Source organism: Procambarus clarkii, chromosome 1 (genome assembly GCF_040958095.1).
Source record: "Procambarus clarkii isolate CNS0578487 chromosome 1, FALCON_Pclarkii_2.0, whole genome shotgun sequence".
NCBI classification, from domain to species: Eukaryota; Metazoa; Arthropoda; class Malacostraca; order Decapoda; family Cambaridae; genus Procambarus; species Procambarus clarkii.
In genome coordinates, this window is record NC_091150.1 from 64,243,640 (window position 1) to 64,250,638 (window position 6,999).

A 6,999-nucleotide genomic window follows, 5' to 3' on the forward strand; every position below is an offset into this window, starting at 1 on the left:
ATAAGCCCTTCATCCTCCATGTCGACGCCAGTGGTACCGACGTTGGTGGTGTCGTGATGCAGCAACGAGGCGAGGAGAATACACCTGTCAGCGACTACTGCTACAAGGAACTACGGAACAATTGGCAAGGAGCTACTCTTCCTCATCCTGAAGCTCCAGCACTTCACTCCACACCTGAAAAGTGCTCGGTCCACCATCAACACAGACCACACCACCCTACACCTCCTGCAGCACGCCCACTTCTCATCTCAACGTCTTCTACTATGGGCTTGCTAACTGCAGAAATTCAACCTGGAGACTCGCTATACCAAGATTCCGACAACAACTTAGCCCATGATCTCTCCAGAGTTTATGAAGTAGAAGCGACTCCATCTATTACTCCACCACATAACGACGTACTTCTTCCAGAACCGCAGGCTTCGGGGGAGAGTTGTGACAATAATCTCCTTCAAGAGATTGAGCCTGCTCTTCCCTCCACAAATACGTCGTTACATCTATATAAAACTACTATGGAAGAAATGTCCAACAACGACAACAACACCAGCAAGGTTTGCCAGAGAGCAAAACGTATGCAGCCAGGGACACCTGCTCAGACTCAAACCGCCAAACTACCCGTCTTGCTGCCGGCTCCTGCTGATTGGTCGCCGGTCTGGCTGCAACTGCACTCGCCCACCATACTACTTGATGTCTGGGGCCGCCACGACCTCAGTCCTCAGAATATTCAGTGCTTTCACACAGTTAACACTTCTCCCTGCTAGACGTAAGCTTTGGCGTACGTGTACTAAGAGAGGTGATAGCTTAAAGCCGATATTCCTGCACCTCTCATTTTTTGTATATTGCACTTCTTGTTATTTTGCTCACTTGTCTTAACGTAACTTTTCATTGTGTCATTTAATTATTCTTATTATTTTGATTGATTTTATTATACGAATTTGTAAGTCCATTTTATTCATGTTTTGATTTATTTAACGTAATTAAAATTCCATTGTTAAAATTTACTTGTGTTTTGTGTGTCTTCTCCTTACCTTACCACAGACGAAGTTCCAGATTTTCTATTTTTTTTAATACTATGTGACAAGGCCATACCCCTAGCTTTGAACAGCCGAACACCAACGCGTTACCGTCACAATATATATATATATATATAAATATATATATATATATGTCGTACCTAGTAGCCAGAACGCACTTCTCGGCCTACTATGCAAGGCTCGATTTGCCTAATAAGCCAAGTTTTCCTGAATTAATGTAATTTCTCTAATTTTTTTCTTATGAAATGATAAAGCTACCCATTTCATTATGTATGAGGTCAACTTTTTTTTATTGGAGGTAAAATTAACGTAGATATATGACCGAACCTAACCAACCCTACCTAACCTAACCTATCTTTATAGGTTAGGTTAGGTAGCCAAAAAAGTTAGGTTAGGTTAGGTAGTCGAAAAACAATTAATTCATGAAAACTTGGCTTATTAGGCAAATCAGGCCTTGCATAGTTGGCCGAGAAGTGCGTTCTGGTTACTAGGTACGACATATATAATATATATATATATATATATATATATATATATATATATATATATATATATATATATATATATATTGTGACGGGAAAGTGTTGGAGTGTTGATGTTCGGCAGTCCTCCAATGGCAGGTGTCAAAGCCTGGTCACATTTTAAACAAAAATATAGACTGCTTGCCTGTTTTCTGTGGTAAGTTAGAAGGAGAAACATGTAAATCACAAAATATGAACAATGAAACTTTAATATATTTACTTTAAACATAAATGAAAATAATGACAACTCTCGAGAAGTTAAATTACAGTTAAATAATAAAGAAAATTTAAAGACAATGTGAAATACAAAATACAATGTTAAAATGGTGCTGAGAATATCGGCTATGGCTGAAACCTCCCTTCGTATACGAGCTAATGAGCGAGTATGCCAGAGAGAGTTGTCAACCTTAAGAGCACAAGGAATATTCTGAAGTGGATAGCTGGTCAGGCTCAGACGTCGATTCGTGTAGAGGGCGCTGAGGTGCTGGGTGCAGGTGCGTGGCTGGCGAGTCATCAATCACAGGCAGGCAAGCTGGTGAAGGGTAGTTAGCTGGTTTGATGACGAGCCGGCGCGTGGAGGGTGTGTGGAGTAGGGGGATCTTGAATACGTTTTGCCTCCTGGTCAAAACGTTTTGTGCTACTGGTGACGTATCTTGAATGTAGCATCTTATACTTGTGTCTTGGGACGTAACTGAAAGTAGGGAAGAGCAGGTTCAATCTCTCTTGAAAGGGATTATCGTCACAATATATATATATATATATATATATATATATATATATATATATATATATATATATATATATATATATATATATATATATATATATATATATATATATATATATATATATATATATATATATTATATATAAGAAAATCCTGCAAAATAGTCTAATTGGGGGTACAAGTCTTGTGTTGGTTGACTCTTCAGAAGTTGCATGGCATAAGTTGCAAAACGATATATATATATATATATATATATATATATATATATATATATATATATATATATATATATATATATATATATATATATATATATATATATATATATATATATATATATATATATATATATATATTAGTATATTTTGGTAGCAGTCTTTCCTGTAGACATATATTATTAAATATGACCGAAAAAGTAAGATTAATAATTCTAACACGAATTTTCTCAATCTTTCGTACATTACGCTTCACTGTTGGAGGTAAATCAAAAATCACTTCTCCAAAATTCATTTTGGAGAAAGTGAGAGAAAAATTCGTGTTAGAAAGATTGAGAAAATTCGTGTTAGAATTATTAATCTTACTTTTTCGGTCATATTTAATAATATATATATATATATATATATATATATATATATATATATATATATATATATATATATATATATATATATATATATATATATATATATATATATATATATATACTGTGACAATAATCTCTTTCAAGAGAGATTGACCCTGCTCTTCCCTACATCATTCACGTCATATTATAATTACAAGATACTATATTGAAGATACGTCCACCAGGGTTGGATGGTTGGTGAAGTGTGAGAGGAAGGGCTGGATGGTTGGTGAAGTGTGAGAGGAAGGGCTGGATGGTTGGAGAAGTGTGAGAGGAAGGGCTGGATGGTTGGTGAAGTGTGAGAGGAAGGGCTGGATGGTTGGTGAAGTGTGAGAGGAAGGGCTGGATGGTTGGTGAAGTGTGAGAGGAAGGGCTGGATGGTTGGAGAAGTGTGAGAGGAAGGGCTGGATGGTTGGTGAAGTGTGAGAGGAAGGGCTGGATGGTTGGAGAAGTGTGAGAGGAAGGGCTGGATGGTTGGAGAAGTGTGAGAGGAAGGGCTGGATGGTTGGTGAAGTGTGAGAGGAAGGGCTGGATGGTTGGTGAAGTGTGAGAGGAAGGGCTGGATGGTTGGTGAAGTGTGAGAGGAAGGGCTGGATGGTTGGAGAAGTGTGAGAGGAAGGGCTGGATGGTTGGAGAAGTGTGAGAGGAAGGGCTGGATGGTTGGTGAAGTGTGAGAGGAAGGGCTGGATGGTTGGTGAAGTGTGAGAGGAAGGGCTGGATGGTTGGAGAAGTGTGAGAGGAAGGGCTGGATGGTTGGAGAAGTGTGAGAGGAAGGGCTGGATGGTTGGAGAAGTGTGAGAGGAAGGGCTGGATGGTTGGAGAAGTGTGAGAGGAAGGGCTGGATGGTTGGAGAAGTGTGAGAGGAAGGGTTGGATGGTGGGAGAAGTGTGAGAGGAAGGGCTGGATGGTTGGAGCTGTGTGAGAGAGAGCGAAAGAGTGACTAACATGGTTCGTACTGGGTCTCAGCAGCCGCTGAGCCATGGTCCTCCCACGTTATTTTCCGGCTTTATTTATCAGCAGATCATTTTGGGGAGAAAATTGCTCCCATAAACTCCCACAAACTGATAAAATATATTCCTGAATTTATTTAAAGTTTGAATGAAAATAAAACCCGAGTTTATTTGTAAAATGCCAATAAAAGAAATAATATTTCGAAAGCGATTCCCGTTAGATTACAGTTGCCAGCTCCCAGACCACATGAATCCCGGAGATTGTCAAGTTGTGAGCCTTCCTGGGCGTGTATTTATGGGGGAGGGGGGAGGGTGAGATGGGCAATGGGAGGGAACTTCGGTGGGTTTTGGAGAGGTACTGATCATGGACACTCACCCATTGGTTTTATATATATATATATATATATATATATATATATATATATATATATATATATATATATATATATATATTTGTTTTTTGGACGATGGTACTCTAGCCGGCTCCCCGGCCTCACTCTTGGACGACATAAGAATAATTCAGGAGCAAGGAGCAAGTCTAGGCCTCACCCTGAACTCTTCCAAGTGCGAAATAACCTCCACCAACCAGAACATAATAGAGCAAATAGAGGTTGTTTTGCCTGATATTCACGTAACCAACCCTGAGGACAGCACACTCCTAGGTGCTCCTCTTGGAGGGAATGCCATCAACTAAGTCCGTGGTAAGAAGATCACTGACCTGAAGAGGATGAACGAGAGGATTGAAGACATCGATGCTCATGATGCACTTTACCTCATCACCAGATGCTTGTCCCTCCCCAGGCTGACCTAGTTTCTTAGATATTCGCCATCTTTCAATAATATTAAATTAGAGGAGTACGACAGTTTGCTGAAATCAATGCTAGAAAAAGCCCTCAACCTTTCTCTTAGCGACTCACAGTGGAAACAGGCCTCCCTTCCTGTCAGACTCGGGGGCCTCGGCGTGCGCACAGCAACACAAATTGCGGTACCAGCGTTTCTGCCCTCTTCAGTGGCGTTTGACAACTTGGTGAAGGAAATCCTTCCTGAGCACCTAGTTCAACGGGCAGGGATACATGAACCCAGCTTTGCAGACAGCACAACCAAATGGGTCTCTCTCGCAGGACCAGCACCCCAACCACTGCTTTCTGATGCCCATAAGCAATCCAGCTGGGATCGTCCCATTGTCGACCAAGACGCTGCGACATTACTAGAAGATGCGACAACAGCACATGATTTTGCCCGACTTAAAGCTGTAGCCGCTCCCCATGCAGGGGACTTCCTATTAGCAGCCCCAATGTCAGCAACTGGCACTCGTCTCACACCGCAAGCCCTCCGAATTGCTGTGGCTCTCCGCCTCGCTGCCCCAATCCATACCGAGTACAGGTGTATTTGGAGCGAGGCAGAGGCCGACAGGTATGGACGGCATGGCCTTCTCTGCCAAAGGACAGGAGGAAGGCATGCAAGACACGGCGAGGTTAACGACATTATCAAGAGAAGCCTTACCACGGCCGGTTGTCCACCAGAGAGAGAGAGCCCCGTTACCTAATGTCCCGCAACTCAGATGAGCCTGTCGGTCGCCCAGACGGGATCACGGTGAACCCCTGGAAGAATGGTAGACAGTTGGTGTGGGACTACACTTGCTTCTCAACCTTAGCCAACAGTTATGTTAACTTCAGTGCTGCATAGGCAGGAGGTGCTGCCAGGAAGAAGCCAAGTCACGTAAATATGGAAACCTTGATCACCACTACAATTTTGTCCCCATTGCCTCAGAGACACTTGGTGCCTGGGGTAAAAGTGCTGAAAGTTTTTTGAAGGAACTGGGGTCCAAGCTAATTGAAACAACTAGAGACCCTAGAGCCGCCAGTTTTCTTTTTCAGCGCCTTAGTGTGGCGATCCAGAGAGGAAATGCTCACTGCATCCATGGTTCCTGCCCGCCATCTGAGGAGCTGGAGGAGCTGTACAACTTGAGACAAGTAGTCTTGTACCTTACATGTAACCAATGTTGTAACCCTTTTTGTGTAATGAAATTTTAAAGAAAGTTAGATATATATACACACACACACTAAAAGAATAGGGGTGGTAGGGGAAGAAAATTTTAAAGTGTTCAGTGAGGCTCCACAAGGTCTTCTCTGATTACTCCTTATTTTCTTCTCCGTTGCTATGGGTCCCTACTAGCACCAGAGGTGGTACCTCTGTTAGGTTAAAAAAAAATATTATATATATATATTATATATATATATATATATATATATATATATATATATATATATATATATATATATATATATATATATATATATATATATATATATATATATTAGTATATTTTGGTAGCAGTCTTTCCTGTAGACATATATTATTAAATATATGTCTACAGGAAAGTGTTGGAGTGTTGATGTTCGGCAGTCCTCCAATGGCAGGTGTCAAAGCCTGGTCACACTTAAAACAAAAATATAGACTGCTTGCCTGTTGTCTGTGGTGAGTGAGAGGGAGGAACACGTAAAACACAAAGTATGAACAATGAAACTTTAATATATTTACTTTAAACATAAATGAAAATAAAGACAAATCTCAGGGAGATAAAATTTCAATGAAAATAATAAAGAACTGCAAAGACAATGTGAGACACAAAATTACAATGTTAAAATGGTGCTGAGAATATCGGCTATGGCTGAAACCTCCCTTCGTATACGAGCTAATGAGCGAGTATGCCAGAGAGAGGTGTCAACGCTAAGAGCACAAGGAATATTCTGAAGTTGATAGCTGGTCAGGCTCAGACGTCGACTCGGGTAGAGGACGCTGAGGTGCTGTGTGCAGGTGCGCGGCTGGCGAGTCACCAATCAGGGGCAGGCAAGCTGGTGAAGGGTAGTTAGCTGGTTTGATGACGAGCCGGCGTGTGGAGAGTGTGTGGAGTGGGGGGATCTTGGATACGTTTTGCCTCCTGGTCAAAACGTTTTGTGCTACCGGTAACGTATCTTGAATGTAGCATCTTATACTTGTATCTTTGGCATAACTTGAAGTAGGGAAGAGCAGGCTCAATCTCTCTTGAAAGAGATTATCGTCACAATATATATATATATATATATATATATATATATATATATATATATATGTCGTACCTAGTAGCCAGAACGCACTTCTCAGCCTA